The sequence below is a fragment of the Caloenas nicobarica genome, chromosome 2 (assembly GCF_036013445.1).
Source record: "Caloenas nicobarica isolate bCalNic1 chromosome 2, bCalNic1.hap1, whole genome shotgun sequence".
NCBI classification, from domain to species: domain Eukaryota; kingdom Metazoa; phylum Chordata; class Aves; order Columbiformes; family Columbidae; genus Caloenas; species Caloenas nicobarica.
Window position 1 is genome coordinate 154,569,556 of NC_088246.1, and position 16,843 is coordinate 154,586,398.

Here is a 16,843-nt window from a genome sequence, read left to right on the forward strand (position 1 = left end):
GCCCTGGGTAGGATTTGGGGGCTTCGCCCTTGGCAAGCCATTTCTTCTCCTTCCCCATCGACTCTTCTGCTTTCCTCTTTCATCTGTGAACACGTCAGGGCAGACGCTGCCTTTCGTGTGGTTGTTCACAGCATAGGACAGTAGAGCCCTGATGTCAGCTGGACGCTCAGAGCTTCTCAGAAGCGGTTGAGGTTCTGTACTTCTGCTTGACGTGGTTGAAATGGCTGCTGTCTTTGAGGGGCAGGTCTGGTGGCTGCAACCAATGCTGCTAGACTGGAAAAAAGCTGCTGAAAATTTCTCACCAAGCGCAAAGTGTTGGAAGTCTGGAAATAAGACTTTCCTCAGCTCCTAGCTTAGTGTGACAGGTAAACATGAGTATGGGCGTTTCATCTTCCATAGCACCATTGATGGCCATTCTTCATGTGGAGGAGGAAAAGGGGAAGGGAAGTTGGCCGTAATTTTATAATTTTAATTTTAAACATAAGTGTATCAAGTAGAATTTATAAGTTACTAGGAGGCAACTTTGGTATAATCATCTTTTAGACAGCTTGTAGTCTGCTCAGAGCTCAAGACGTTGCCATTAGCATAAGGCATAACATTATAGTGCCTGATGGCACAGCCCGGACACCACTGTTGGTACCTGGTGTCCCTGGCTTCCTTACAAATCTCGATGACATAAGAGACTTTTAGCAAAAGCCTTATGTTGCAGGATGGTTTTAGTAACTTTTATTGAGTATTTTTCTTGGGGTACTTTCGTGAGACAAATCACAATAAATAGGATTTCAGTTCTGTACATCCCTCTGTTAATTAACTCCTAACACCACCTCATGGAGCAAGGCAGTATGGGAGGGATTAAACAACCTGCAGTCACTTGTGCTGATCCACCATGACTGGGAGAACTTCCAGGTGGTCTTGCTAGTGCATTTCACCTCCCTATAATAATATCAGGAGTGTTAAAATTCTTACTGACAAACAGTTGTATCTTGTTCTGCTTAGAAAATCTATTCATATTGACAAACACTTGTGTCTTGTTCTGCGTAGAAAATCTGGATGCTGAGCAGGTAAAAATGCCGTTGTCTCCACTGTGGCAGCAGAAAGACAGCTAAAGCTCGTGAAGGCACGAGATGCCATCAGGGCCGGGGCCGGTGTCGGGGATGCTGGGAGCCGTGCTCTCCTGAAAGTCTCGAAGTCTGGGCTAAATCTGTTTAAGGCCTCCCTGTGTCGTGACAAAGCCTGTAGACCCATGAAACACCACTTATAACATGAATATTTCATTTGACGTTATTAAGGGATTTCGATGCCCGTTAGAAGCTGGGAGGTGTTAAGGCTGAGCTCACGCAGCTGTGGTTTGCTGGAGGCTGGGCCAGCAGGGTGGGCCTGGCTGGAGAGGCTCCTGACCACCCTCCACGGCGGCAGCCCATGGCGGCTCCAGAAGAAGGAGCTTGGAGTCATGTGTGAGCCCTTTGGGGTGGCTGGTACCGCAGGAGAAGTGATGAGATTGCCTCCTCCCACCAGTCTACACACTGGGAGCCCCACACTGCCTCGCAGTAGGTGACCTGACCGGACAATCCAGGCTCAGGTGATCACGGTGTGAAGATGATCCGTAGCTCTGTTTAACCTTTTTGCAGCCAGCTGTTGGCAGGGAGCCGAGTTCTTGGGCATTGTTGCCTCATTGGTGAAGAACAGGTCTCTGAACTCCAGCGGCGTAGAAGAGCATGAGGGAGGGGTTGGAGTGTCTACTGCTGCCATGCTGGTTCTTTTGGCTGATGAGACTTGTCCTCAGCTGGTCAGTCGAGCTGGTGGGTTAGGAGTGCTCTTGAATTTCTTCTGGTGTTAAGATTTTCTGTAACTCTTCTTCTGGTGTTTCTGTCATCTCTGGCTGATTAGGAGGTGCAGCCCCATCTTCCTGGGAAGAGCTTTGGGCTTGGCCTTGACATTCAGTACATCTCGGCTTGACAAGAGCAATGACATACCTGTGCAGGCAGCCTGCAAGTGAGGGAAGCTCCAACTAGTCTAGAAAACTGCATCCCACCTCCGCCACAGCATGGGCAGCTTGCGATGTCTTTCTATGCTGGCTTCTGTTGGATGTACAGATGTACAAAAGTCTTGAGGTCTTTTTTTCTCTTTTTTAGGGTGCTCCCTGCATTGCCTCAGGTAGCAGAAAAACTGCTGACGGCTTTGTGCCCAAGACTGTAGGAGCTTTCTGCAAAGAAATGAAGCTCTGCTCTTTGAGGGTCCAGTTTCACATGGACAGGGCAACCCCAGGAGATAAGGACCAACCTCATGATATTCTGCTCCATGTGCAAGGTATGTTCAACTGAAGGTCCTTTTTCTAAACATATAGCAATGTTTTGTATAATGTTTAAAGACAGTTGAGGAACACACAAGCAAGACGAGGTCCACTACCTCTGAGTTGGAGTAAAGAGGAGAAAGAACATCTATCAGATGTTGTTCATCACTTAATACAGTACCCTAAAGATAATTTGGTGATGACTGCAGTGTTTCAACTAAGCATTGAGGAAAATACATTTGACTGTAATTCCAGTTACCTGCAGTGATTTGAGCCTTTTTGGAATATAGAAGTTAGGAAATAGCAAGATTGAGGTATGTACCCAGACATCCTTAACTCTGCCCTCCCTTTCCTCTCTTCACCCCTTTCAAACTAGGGTTAATTACCAGGAATTTGTAACACCATTACCAGGGTTTTAACACCCTGTTATATTAACAGGTCAAAGCGAGCTGTTTTATCTAGCAGATGTGTTAAATGCTAAATTATTATTTTTTTAATTATGTTTCCTCCTTTATCACCTTGTGGGCGGGCTTATAGATTCAAAGTTAATCCATGTACAACCCTTGGTTCCCGTCTGTTTTGTATGTCCCAAAATGTGCTATTTAAACAAACCAGCAGTCAGAAGAGGAATTGTGAAGTCAAGATTGTGATGGACATTGTGGCCACGTTAGTTAGGGGTTGTTCTCTGTGTGGTTTGATGGATGTGGTGGTTCTCATGTGGGTTACTACTTACTACTGGTTGTTTCAGTAATGGAGGATCTTTACACCACCTCCATTAGTGGTTTAAGTGGGATTTCAGGAAACAGTGAATGGGTGGGTCTTTGCTCCTGCTCTGTTGTGGTTGACCCCTTCCTGGCTTCCTGTCTAAAGCAAGATTGCTAGATGTGCCCAGCCAGGATTGCCATGTGTGGTGAGATGATGGCATCTCCTTTGCCATGTCTTTTGCTCCACTCTGGTCAGCCTGCCTTATTTGCTTGTACTTTCTATCTATATTTTGGTTTTATCCTACGTCACTTGATCTCTGGGACAGAGACTGGTCTTTCTATTCTATTTTTGTGTAAGGTCCAGCACAGACACATTTGGTATCTCAAGTTCTTGGTGGTGCTGTATATAATGCCAACAACTAACAGCACTGATAGTCCTCTTGGAGATGTGTGGCTATCTGTGCACACGATGGACACATGATGACCATAAATGTGCTGCTGTAGTGTGAATTTTCTTACATGGCTTCTGTGTTTTAGCTCTGAATAGCAGTAAATGTGGGACCCAGCTTGGTACAAGATGTGTACAGAAGGCATCCCTGTGCTGGTGAAAACTGTCTGTGCTGACCTGTCACGGCCAGCGGCTGGTCGTGAAGTCTTTGCTTTGATTCACAGCAGTGTAGATAAAGCATGGCACAGTTTTTCTACTTGTGTGTGTATGTATATATCTATACCCAAGCAACTATTATATGTGTTTTTATCTATATGCAAACGTATGTGTGGAAGCATCACTGTCTGTTTAGCTCTAAGTTTTCTTCCTCCTCCTAGTTTCCCTCCGCTTCCCTTTTTCTGTTCCACTTCGTGTTTGAGTTTTATGCCTGTGGTGTTTTTCATAGGCGTATTTCCCTTTTTTTCCTTACCTTCTTTCCCCTTTCTTTCTTATTCTGGCTTTTCATTCTTTACCTTTTCATCCACATGTTTCAGCTCCAAGTTGTTTTATAATTTCTGTGTGGCTCCTCCTTTCTCTCGCCAAGACAGGTTGGCCAAGCACCCTGTTAGCGTCGCTCCACAATCCGAGAGTTCATGGCCGAGGAGTGGCCACAGCTGTGCTGGTTATTTCTTGAAAAAAAAGGAATAAAGGAGTCGGAGCTGCTCTCATTTCCCTTCTCTCTAAATAAGTCTCAACCTGACAGTTTTGTCTTCCCTTACCAAAATCCCTTGCTGCATTGCAGCTGGTGCGGACGAATAGATGTTTCTCAGATCTGATGGTTAAGAATAAAATTGGGGTTAGTGGGCATCATGCTTCTCCGCTTCGCCCCGGTCTCGGTGCTGCTCCTTCCTTGGCCGTTGCGGTCTGCACTCCGAGGCCAGGCTCTGCGTTCCTGCTGTCACCTCTCTTGCCTTTCTGCTGCTAATTTGTGTAGCCTTCTGGCTTGCTGTATGCCCAGGGCTTTACCACCTGCTGTCAAGCCTATTTAGGCGATTCTGCCCCTCTGCTCTGGTGAGACCCTGCCTGGGGTACTGCAAACAGCTCTGGAGGCCCCAGTACAGGAAAGACATGGACCTATTGGAGAGGGTCCAGGAGAGGTCACCAATATGATCAGAGGGATGAAACACCTCTCCTATGGGGGCAGGTTGAGAGACTTGGGGTTGTGCAGCCTGGGGAACACTCCAGGGAGACCTTATTGCAGCCTTTCGGTACTTAAAAGGAGCCTGTAAGAAAGATGGGGACAGACTTTAGTAGGGCCTGTTCTGATAGAACAAGGGCCAATGGTTTTAAACTAAAGGAGGGGAGATTCAGACTAGACGTGAAGAAGGAATTTTTTACAATGAGGGTGATGAAACCCTGGCCCAGGCTGCCCAGAGAGGTGGTAGATGCCCCATCCCTGGAGACATCCCAGGCCAGGCTGGACGGGGCTCTGAGCAACCTGAGCTGGTTGAAGATGACCCTGCTCATGGCAGGGGTTGGACTGGATGAGCTTTGAAGGTCCCTTCCGTCCCAAACTATTGTGTAATTCTATGATTCTGCCCTCTGGAGGGGTGTGCCGCAGTTTGTGGCGGTCCTGCCAGGGCTGCCGTGCCCTGATGGCCGCGGGCTTTCGGGTGCACGAGCAGTTGAGCGGGGTGGGGGTGTGTGTGCATCGGTGATGGCTCCATTTGAGCAATCTCCATCCCTGTAAGAAAATACCACCCGAGGGGAGCAGGTGGGCAATGATGAGGGCAGGAGGGATCTTAAATGGAGTGGGGGCATGTCCTGCACAGCAGTTCCCACCTCTGTACGAACAGTGAGCCCTGTGAAGTGCAGTGTCTGTGAGGGGTTGACTTGTAGACAATAAAGCTGAATGTTTTGACTGCTTCCGATTATAGAAATGGAAGGATCTGAAATCGGGAAATGCTTTGATGTTGGCAATCTGAAGAACATGCTCAATATCACTTGACAGCAGACATTTTATTCTTGGCCGCATCAGCCTTGCAGCAAGCGAGTTGGTTGGGTGGCTTTGCTTGCACAGTTTTTTTTTTTTCCCCTAAAAAATCCCAGGACTCAGCACTGCATTTCCCGTACTGGAAAGTTGATGCTTCCCGGCCCTGGTTTGCGGCGTTGGTTTCTTCGATGGGTGGCAATTCCTGGACATGCTCAGCCTGCACTCCAGGAGGGTCAGGTCGGGTGAGCTCTGCTGAGCGCAGTTTAGGCAAGTGGATCTGTGGATCATCAGACAGATGGAAAGAGGTTTTTCTTTCTTGGAAAGATGTAACCTGATAAGAATATTTTAAAGGATGTAATCAAGGTGAATGAACAGAAACCAAACTCCCAGACCGCCTCCTTCGTGTCACTGATACAACACGCGAGGCTTCTTAATGAAATGTGAACACTCGGTGTCGTGTTTCATTCAGGATGACTCTTCATTTTTTTCCTCTTTTTTTTCCCCTCTGCCATGCAGACTGCTTTCACAAGCGGTGCAAGTGTCCCGTGCCATCCGCCCCCCAGTCCCCCTTGGACAAGGGGTTATTTCAGGCCATATTCATAACTTGATCTTGCTGGTGACCCTTGCAACCAAGGATCACTTAGTGCCAATTTTTAGGGTGCTTTGCTATTTTCAAGACACTACGCCCTGATCCTATTTCCCTTGCACACCCAGATGGGATTTTTTTTTTTTTCCCTGGTATAGTTTGGCTCAAGGATGGGATATTTATCTGCTCACAAATTTGGTACTGTCAGTCCACTGCACATGATGGTGACACCTGAACTTCTGTAGTAGCTGCAGCCTTTGGGATGGGTCACTGAATGACAATGGCTGACTTGGGGGATGCAGAGGACCTCGTCTTGGAAAGGATAAGGACCAGGTGATAGCTGGCAGGCAGCTGGGAAAAACTGTTTTTAAAATCCAGGTCTACTTAATGCAGAGCTGTCACTGTGCAAGTTGCCCCAGATTTGATGTTGGGGCTTGTGCTGCTGCTGGCCCTACATTTTTGGGTTCAGATATGATAGACTTGCTGTACTGAGTCAGATGCTCATGTTTTTTCTTAGGCAGCATCCTTTCTCTGGCCCTAGTCAAAGGCAGATGTTTCAGAAAAAAAAAAAAAAAAAAGTGGGTTCAAGTGAAATAGGTGGCTAAAAAGTAGCCAGATCATGAGCAGTTTTCTACCAAAAGTTTTCAAGCTCTGGTTGGCTTGTGCCCAAGTCATGCCTGCCCACAAGAAGACTTGGCGATGAGTTGTAGGTGGCAGATTTCAGCTAGCTTACAGCATCTAAACAAATAAATCTTTTTTCGTTCTCCCCCCCACCAGTATCTAAGTGTGTGGCCTTTGCTACTTGAGTGTCTCTTTTAAGCCGCTAAAAAGTTCTTCTAAGTGAAATATGTTTCTATGCTACAGTTGAGAGATAAATATAGCTGGTGAATTGAAAGAAGGCCATAGTATGTGTTATGTTGCCTTACCCAGTATTTTTTTTTTTCTTCTTTTTTGTGGTGATTGTGTGCTAACTCAAAATGGAAAAACTCCTGAAAGATGTTATTTTTGCTGTTGAAAGAAATTACATGCCAGAATGCCATTCGCTGCCTCACACTGCAACCAGTGAAGAATTAAACCTCCCACCCCTCTTCATCCCAGGGCCGTGAGTTTGGAAAGCAGGCGCGTTTGTGGCTGAGCCAGCTCTAATAATAATAATAATTCGGGTTGAGAAGCGCAGAGCAGCCTGTGATTAGCAAAATAATTATTGCACAGTGTATAAATTGAGAGGTGGGTTTTTGACATGGCGAGAGGAGCACACGCTGCAGCTGCCTGGGGAGGCAGTTGTCTCGTGTCACCTTGTTGATGTTCTCCATGTAAAACTGGGTGCAGGAACTGCACAAAGCAAAACATGCTTGTAAAATGATGATTGCTTTTGCGTTTTTCCAGTAAATTCTGCTGATGAAAGAGGAGCCATAAAAACTTGTAATAAGGGTTTTACGCTGTGCTCTGCTCCCCAAAGTAATGTTGTTTTTTGGTTTTTTGTTTTTTTTTTTTTTTCTTAAAGTTTGGATGCAGTTGTTGGATATGTCTTCTCTGCTTGCCAGAAGACCAAACTTTGACTAGCTGTTGGCATTAGGACCTAAAAAATGAGCTAGGAAACCTTCCAGAACTTCTCCTTCGTGGGTGCCGGTTCAGATCTGGGTCAGCAGGATCTAGGGAGATGTCTCTGTTATACAGTGCTGCTCTGACATGTATAAAGCCAAGTTTGTAGGCTCATAGCTGATGACTCATTGCCTTAAAATCTAATCTGTCCTGCTGCATAACAGCGAGCTGGGCATTTTACGCATGCTTTCCCCTCTGTGCTCCACAGCAAGGGCAGGCGGCAGTGCCGGAGGGTTGGAGGTGGCACCTTCACGCACACGGGTGCAATCGTCCGTCATGGGTGCAAGGCTTTGGGGCAGAGCTCACCCTGGGGATGTGCGCACGCACGGCCTGAATGAGGGGCTGTTGGAGCTGATCCAGCCCAAAAAAAAGACGAGCAGAACTTGGGAAATGGTTCCTAAGGATGGCGCCGGGATGAGCATCCCCAAACCTGGGCTGCGGATGGGCCTCGGCCTGGGCTGCTGCCCAGCCTGTGTGCCCTCCTCTTTTTTGAAATGATTTATCTGCAAGTAAATATTGTACCAATAGAAATAAGTCTTTAATGAAATAGGTTTAAGCTAAAATGGTTACAGGGTATTTTTTGTGGGTTTACGTCAGTTTAACTGAAGCTGTAGATCTCTTCCAGGCTGCCTTAACTAATTGCACAGGACTTGTACAAATAGAGCCCTGATTTTCCCCCATGATGCTTGCTACCATAATAGACAAATAATAATAATTTTTGAAAGTGCCTTAATTAGGCTTGTTTTACTTGACGCAAGCAGGTTTGACTGTATCCTTTGATCCTTTCCAACCTTTGTTTTTTTTGTGATTTCTTGTTTTTCCTATATCTCTTTTGTTGACAATAATCAGAAGGATGTGTTCATGCAGGTATGTGCATGTGTGGATACACATACCATACATACACACACACATACCTGCTCTTTTTCTGTATTATAAAATATGTATATTTTTTTTGACCTGTGTTACAGACAAGTGATATTGCCTGCAGGCAACTAAACAAGCCGTTGAGTTAATACCACCGTGTGAAGTTCAGGAAAGCCCAGTGAACATTTTTCTAATAAGAGGATATTCTGGTCCTCTTGATAATCGGCCCCCCATTGTAAACTCATTTTGAGTCACAGGTTTAAATCTTTGTTCCAGTGGAAAAGATTTTTATGGGCAGCCCAAACAGGCATTAAACTGTTTTTTTTTTTTTTTAGCAAAGTTGCTTAAAATAGTACAGGTTCTGAATCGGAAGAGTGACTCCAAGGGAAAAGAGAAAAGTTTGAAACAATACAAATCATGGTTTGGTGGCAGAAACCTTTTGTCCCACCCCGGCCCCTGATAGAGGTTTGGCAGAGGCAGCAGGCTGGGTTTCCTCGCTGTGAGACGCCGCATGCTTGTGATTGCTCTGTGCGCTTGGTTTTCCATCTTCTCTGCTGGTGGTCACTCCTGTTTTTATTTTAGGGATGCCAGAAAATGACTTTGGATGTCAAAAATATGCCAGTTTTATGCAGATTAATTTCCTCTGCTTTCTGCACCCCTCCTGTATTTGCAAGGAAAATACTTTTTGGTAAAATGGGCCAGCACTGATTTGGGGTTTTTACCTCTTTTTCCTTTCCCTTCATCCATACTGCAAGTAGGACATCTCCAAACAGTCCCGCAGCTCTTCCCACTGGTCCCTCACAGCTTATCCATCACCATTTTTTTTTTTCAGTGCCTGGGATTGCCGTGGCAGCAGCAGCCCTTGGGATTATGGTTTCGTCATGATAGAGCATGGTGTTGAGACACACCTCGGGGAGGGGGTGACTCAGAGGAGTCAGTGCCCAGGTCAAGGTGAGCTGGGAAACCTGTCCCGATTGTCCAGGAGTGTAGAGGATGCTCCATACCTGGAACACAGTGGGTTTTGCAGGCAGCATTGCAGCAACGAAGCTCAGGGCTCTTACATCTCCTTTTCTTCTTAATTCCTGGGAAATCCAGTGTTGAAAAGCGGCGTGCATAATTTTCTCCGTCTCCCTCTTGTCCAGATGCTGGTCTGAGTGCTGGCGGAGCAGCTGGGTACCCCTCAGATGTGGCATCGCCCTTGTGCCTGCAGGTGATGGATGCGCTGCCTCCGGTGCTGCCCCTTCCTCATCCTCGCAGGTCATTGGTGGGGAACCTTCTCCTGGCAGATGGGAAGGTCTTTCCTCTTGTCTGGCCCTGGCTATCTCTCAGACCTCTGCTTGTATACACTTCACCTGAGTAAAAAAGAACTGCACTTCCATTGCGGTTTTATCGCACAGGAATGGCAGCTGTCGTGTACAGAACTTTTACACCATGCAGGGCATGTGCCCGCTCGGATTTCCATTCCTCAGTCGTGGGTTATTCTGTTGTTCCCGTGACTGATACTGAAGCATCTTTCCAAAATTAAAAAGTGACAGCGATCTTAGTCTTTTCCTTAAAACAGTCCCTGAGCAGGGAGGAACAGTGAGGTTAGCATCTGGAGCTGACGTATTTATTATTGATGATGCCTTTAAATGATTAAACCAATTTTCCTTGCATTATTTAGGGGAATTATGATATTCATCATTAATGGAAAGACATCTGGGGAAATGTGTGATTCACACTCATAAATACCTTCTCTCCTTTTGTTATTAGCTGCCCATCTTCTCCCAGCTCTTGCTTGTCCTTTCAGAGTCAGCGTTTGTCCTTCTGTCAGTACCTCCTGCTGCCTTCCCCGTGGTGTTGGTGACCCCTGGTTGTGTAAGGATGAGGTGTCTTTTCTTCTAGACAGGTAACTTGCGGTGTCCTCATCACTTAAGGGACGTGGTAATCCGGGTAAGGAAATAAGGTTTAGAAACTTAAGTATGTTTGAGAGCTCTTTCTGGCATATGTTACTCAGATTAATGTTCTTTATTTTGCTGCCAAGGATAACTGGAAGCATGAGCAACCCTGGCGTTAGGTGTGCTTGTCTCTCCATGATATGATGCAATATTGCATGTGGGTTTTATTACAAAATGAGACAATGTTAGCTGGTAATTTCATTGTGATGGGGTAGGCTTCCCTCTGCAGAAGATGAGAGTCTTTCTGTACCAGTTGCTTTTACTGGATCCTTAGGTCATTAAAGCACATTTTTTTTTCCACACGACAGAAACACTGTTTCCAGGGTGCGGTTTTAAACATGAAAATGTTCTGTTAGCTTACCTGCTGCCCAACAGGACATCAACATCCATCTGTAGAGCTTGGGTTGACCTCCATGTAGTAAATTTAGTCTTTGAAGTTAATTGTCTTAAATCATTAATCTAAAAGTTATTTTTTTAAAGAAGACGGTGTTTAGATGGAATCCTAGTTGTTGATATTCTTTCTTTTGGCTGAAACTGTTTATGTGCCTCATGCAGAGCCTGGCCCTGGGAGCTGCGGGGGGCAAGAAGAGCATGAGATGCCTCCACGCTCTTTTGGGAGATAGGACCCTCAGCTCCAAGGGGTATGTGGAAAGGGTGAAAACTGCACTTTGAGTCAGTGTCTTCCTCTAGAGCAGGGGGGTCAAACTCATGTTCACCGGGGGCCTTGTGGTTGCCTTCAAAGAGCAAATGTAACTACTCCTACATTTATACAGTCCTAAAATTACATTCGGCCCCTTGAAGGTAACCGCGAGGCTGATGTCGCCCCCGGTGAAAATGAGTTTGACACCGCTGCTTTACATGGTCTTTCTGAGAAGAGAGGGGGTGGCAGGAGCAGGGACCTCACAGGTGCCTGGCAACTTGGGAACAGAGTGATTTTGGGAGTGGGCTGGGAGGAACGTCTCTTAGATATTTCTGTGCTCCATGTTTTGCAGCCTTTGGGCAAGCTGTTGAACTCCGAGGCACTTGGTTCTGCAGGGCACCGTGGTGGTATCGGGGGAAAGGAGGCCCCGCTCCCTGGCTTTTTCTGCCGATCGGTTCAAGTCCAAGAACATAAAGATTTATTGGTTTTTTTTTTTTTAATTCCTCCTAATCTCTCTACAGAGTCTCTGTTTAATGTCTTACCCTTGTTTGAAATGTGGAATTTATGTACTGCTATTATTATCCAAATGCAAAGGGGCCATGACACTTTTTGTTTGGCTCAGCCCAGCCCGGATCACTTTGTGCTCAGTGTCCTGACTGTGGGATGGGTCTGCCCAGGCCACATCCTCTGCAAAATAGTGTTTTTCCCCTATTTCCACAGCAGTCTGTCCTGCAGCTACAGCTCCTTTTCCTCTAAAAATCACAAGCGAGGTGGCAGGCTGTGTGGGATGCTTGTGGAGGTCTCACTCCCCACAGCGAGGTATCATTTATCACCTGCGATGCTGAAGGTGCAGAAAGGATGATCTACCTAGCTAGAAACCCTATGCGGCTCCTCTGTCCTGCTTCTGGATTCCTTTGCAGCAAACTCTGACCTGTCCCGAGGGCTAAACTGGGTCTTTTCCAGTTAGGCACTGCCGCTGTGCGGGATGTTTCTTGTCACCGGGAAGCAACTGCCTCCGCTCTGAACTCGCACCCCTCTCCTGATGTTTTGCTCGGTGCCTCCCGGGAAGCGTTTCGCAGCCAGCCGTCCCCTGCGCCGTGGATAACGTCCCATTTTTCTCCGCTTCTGGGCTGCGGCTGCGCTCCCGGCGCGTCACGCGGCTCCCGCGGGGCTGTGCCGGCTCTGCCGGTGCGGAGCATCCGCGCGGGCGCGTGGTCCGGGCGCGCAGCGCTCGCCCCTCCGGCCCCCGCTTCGGCGGGGAAAGAGAGAGGGAAAAAACAAACCAAACCCGAATTCTTCACTGCTGACTGCAAAGAGCAATTATTTAGTGGGATTTCAGGCAGAGGGAGACCAAAACGGTGAGGCTGCTCTGAATCTGAGCCGTGAGGCTGCGCTGGATGAATCATGGCGCAGGGGGGGGAACTATTTCTGAGTCATAATCCCTAATATTACAGAGCGGATTTGCTTTGCGTTTTTATTTTGTGTTCCTACTTGCTGACTAATGCGGAGAGAAGCAGCGAGAGCCCTTTCTCTGCTGTTTCACCCATGAAGAATGCAGCCCTGTCTCCCCGCTCCTCGTCTCCATTGCTTACCCGAGCGTGGTGTCCCCCCCCACATCCCAGCCGAGCCCGAGCCCTGCAAACCTGCCGTCTGTCCAGGCACTGCTCCCCCTTCTCAAAACCCCCCAAATGCCAGTGGCTGCAGGGTGGGAGCCGGTGGTTTCCCGGCGGAGGGGACGTGCTGGGGGGGGTGACACCACGTGCCAGCAGCTGTTTGTGCCCCTGCGGCTCTGCCAGCGCGAGCAGCAAGCGGGGGCACCCCTGAAATACCCTTGTTTTGAAACAAGCACCTGCTCTTTGAGCTTCCCAAAATGATTTATGAAGGTGGTTTAATATGGTGATGGCCACCCAGCACCCACAGCTCGGTGATATTAGTACACTGAAGTGAACTAGCTGTCATCTCCCTGGAGATGTTCCTGCACCTACCTGAGTCTAAGACCCCGAGGAACTTAAAATATATGTCTTTTTACAGGGTATCTGTTTTTTGGCATTTTATTCTGTCAGCCAGCTCTCATTGTGCTTTCAGGTTCAGATGGCACCATGATTTTTACTCTGGTAAATTGATTTTGGTTAGAGCTCCCTCCTTAAAACACAGATATAAAATCAGTGCTTATTTAAGAAAACATTTTTGGTTAGATCTCCCACCTTAAAAGACACGTATAAAATCAGCGCTTATTTAATAAAACATACCTGTCCCTAGCCCTTTCCTTGCGCTGCAGCAGGGCCAGGGATGGGCTATTAAACCAAGTCCCTGGGGCTGATGCTGTTCGCAGAGGCAGCAGCGTTAAGAGGCAGGGGATGTCCCCAAAGATGTGACCGAGAGACCGTGGTGGCCACAGGGCGTTAAGCTCTGGGGGGAGCTGGTCCCCCCAGCAAGGGCAGCATCTGTCTTGAGAGCTAAGTTTTGCCTGTCTTGTCATTCTAATTGATTAGATTAATTTCCTAGATGAAATAACTGAGTGACATTGATTATATTACCAATATGAGCTGCTGTTTTAGGCGCTGTATGTGTGTAAAAATATTTTTGAGTATTTCCTTTGCTTGAAGCATGCAGGATTGAAGACTTAATGCGTGGATGCACACCTGCACTTGCACACAGAATGAAAAGAAATGTGGGTGATTTAGATTTCAGTGAGCAAAATGTTCTTTTTGCCTTACAGTATCCTTAATTAATTTTTCATTACTCCAGGTATTGGTGTTAGCATAAATGTCTCTCCCAAGAGAAAAGCTGGTAGCCTCCCAGTCCAGAAGTGGCAGCCCAGAGTTCCTGGTGCTGGATCTGAGTTTCACTATCCCTTGGGTTTCCTACACCTAAAACTGCTCAGATGGAGCGATGATCCACACTATTAAGTTTATAGGTTCGTGTGGTTTTGTTGTTATTGTTTTGTTTTGGGTTTTTTTTTTGCCTTGTGGAAGGTTCTTTTTCGGTTCCCTGATGACATTTTGCTACCTCCCTGTAGGAAGAGAGGAGGTGGCGTTTTGGGGAGCAAGGGATGTTTGGGTGATGCAGATGTCACCTACGGCAGGTGATGTGATCCACTCCCCCGCTGCTGCATGCAGCTCTTCTGCTGGGCAGCCAAAACCGGCTCCCAGAGAAGAAATAAGCTTCTTCAGAAAAAAAAGGGCTTTTTTCTGGTTTTCCTTGCCTGCTGCCTCCATAGGGGTGTTTCTAAATCTATTGCATTTTATCAGCATAACTACACTGGTTGGGGCTGTGGGTGTATTCTGAATTTTCTTTTAATTTTCTTTCCGTCATTTTACCGGCTCTTGGCACATCTTAAGTATGGATCAAACCGAGGCAAATGTGAGATGCCTTGGTTTCTTGTCTGCAGAAAGGAGCTAATATGCTTTTGAGTGTGAGGATGGAGAATTTGCAAGTCTCTGGATATGTACTATTTTTTTTCTTCCCCTGTGTGTATGAGATTTAAGGGGGAAAGGAAGTCTTTGGATAGTGAAGTGAAATTTGTATTTTTTAAATACTAAAGCTTTTACCGGTACGCAAAATTCTTGCATATTTGGTATTTAATTCTGTATTTTTGTTAGCCACATTACGCGTAGCAATGCTGACGTTGCAGTAAGTGCTCTTACTCTGCTTTGCTGTCCTGGAACGCAGACAGACCTTTTCGCAGTCAAATCCAGCACCTTAACGTAGGATCACTCTCCCAGCCTGCCTGATTGCTGCCTTCAGTCGCTGTCTCGGCTGGCCTGCTTAGGCCAGCCTGCTTAGGCCAGCCTGCTTAGGCCAGCCTTGCCTGCTGCCGTGATGTGACCTGTGACGCTATGATGAGAGCAACCCCCGGCGTACGAGCAGGTAGGGAGGGTGGCAATGCTTTGAATAAATACCCATCGAGCTGAGCCTGGCCAGGGGGCTGAAATGAGAAGTGGATTCCCTTTGCAAACATCCCCTCGCCTTAAACTAAATCTAAATAAAATGGATACACTAATTAAATTCATGCACTCCTGGTTGTAGAAGGGGCTAAAGACGAGTACGTGAAAGCAGGTGACACAGTCCCAGCAGCTTCACTGGGGGCGGGGGAATCACATTACCGCTGCAAGGCTTTGATAGAATGAGGGCAAGCTTGTATAAGATGCCAACATTTCCTCTTTGCTTTATATTTGCATAATTGCTTGTGCTTTCACAGGGCTCTGTGCTTGCAAATAGTTGTCCAGATGTTCAGTAGTCCTGGGGCTGTCGGTGGCTGTAGTTTTTTGCCTTGAAGGGTGGGGAGGCTTTTGCTGGATGAGGTTTTGTTGAAGGTGTAGCTCCTCCAAGAGATGGGCACCCGGCTGCCAGCGCCTGGGACAGCCTGGCTGTGTACAGCAAGACCTGTCTAAGGTCAGGCTTGTTATATTCCAGAGCAAATGTGGGTGCTACCTTAATCTGGATTAAAAGCAAAACTCTGGGTTATTCCTGAGCAGCTGCAACTGGAACATTTTAGGGGATGTACCCTATGGTTTAATGTGCTGGGGTGGCTTTGGATTTGTCCCCAGCTGGTTGCGCCCAGGATTTATGGAGGCTGGAGAACCTGTGCTCAGACTTTTCCCCGTGTTCTCAGTGCCGATGAGACGTGTTTCAGTTTAGGTAAAGCCCCTGCAAGTAGAGACTTCAGCCTTGTAGGGACGTGAGGGTGTCCTGGTTGGTACAAACCCACTGGTCTTGTGAAAACCCTTGCAGCTCCGTACTCAAACCTCACGTTAGTAGGCAGTGGAATACAAGAAATGAATCTGTTAGCGTATCCTGGTAGTTGTATCGGAGCCACTGGGGATGTCCTGAAGGAAATGGTGTCACATGTTGGCAAGGCAGCAGCCGCGTTTACTCGCTTAACTGAGACTGGGTCATTGAAAAGCTGTAGCTGAAAGGCTAAACTATGAGTCTTGGACTTAAAAGTAATTTTTATCTAAACATACGGACCCGAAATCTGCCAAAGTATCTGAGTGCCTTTGAAAACAAATGTCTTGGAAGAACACTGAGCAGTAATCTCCAAAGACATCCCAAAAAAGTGATGGAAGTATTTGGGAGATAAGAAACCAGAGGGGCTGCTGGGCAGTGGGATGGAGACATGCTGGGAGGTGGTAGGGACAACCCCTCTCCTAAAACATAGTCAGATAGAGAGGATTATATGGGATTTATCACAGCATGCATGTGAAAAGAATTCGGTGATAGACAGGGGTGGTGGAACCTTGCTTGTCATTCACGTGCTGGCAAAGGGTAACAGAAATCAGACGGAGCAAGCTCACTCGAAAGCTTTGTGAGTTCTTGTCCTTGGAGGAGTGTGGTAATCCCTACAATATATGGCCCGCTCTGTCATGGTGTGGTTTTGTCCTTGCTGGTAGTCATACTGTTTTAGGCTTGATGTGTATGTAATTCATGTTGGTCAGTGCTGAGAAATGGTTCCCTGTGGTGTGGAAGCGGATCCCCCCTGTCCTCATTGTTGCACCTGTGAAATGGAGTAAATAATACTTCTTTTCTCTGAAGTAGCTTTTAAAATCTCTAGGTTTCCAGAGCGTCCTGTTACACGTTCAGAATGAGTTCCCATCAGAAGGGATGTTTGTAAGAGTTGTGGCGTCTAGGTCATAGAGGATAAGCAGCAGCCAATTAAGAAATGCTACTAATGAGAGGAGGAACACACGAATGCCTAACGCTGCTGGGATCATGAAAGTCTCTTCCTTACGCTCACGAGCAGCCAAGCGATATAATCTCATTAATAAATTTATCAAGCTGCATTTCAAGACTGATTGGG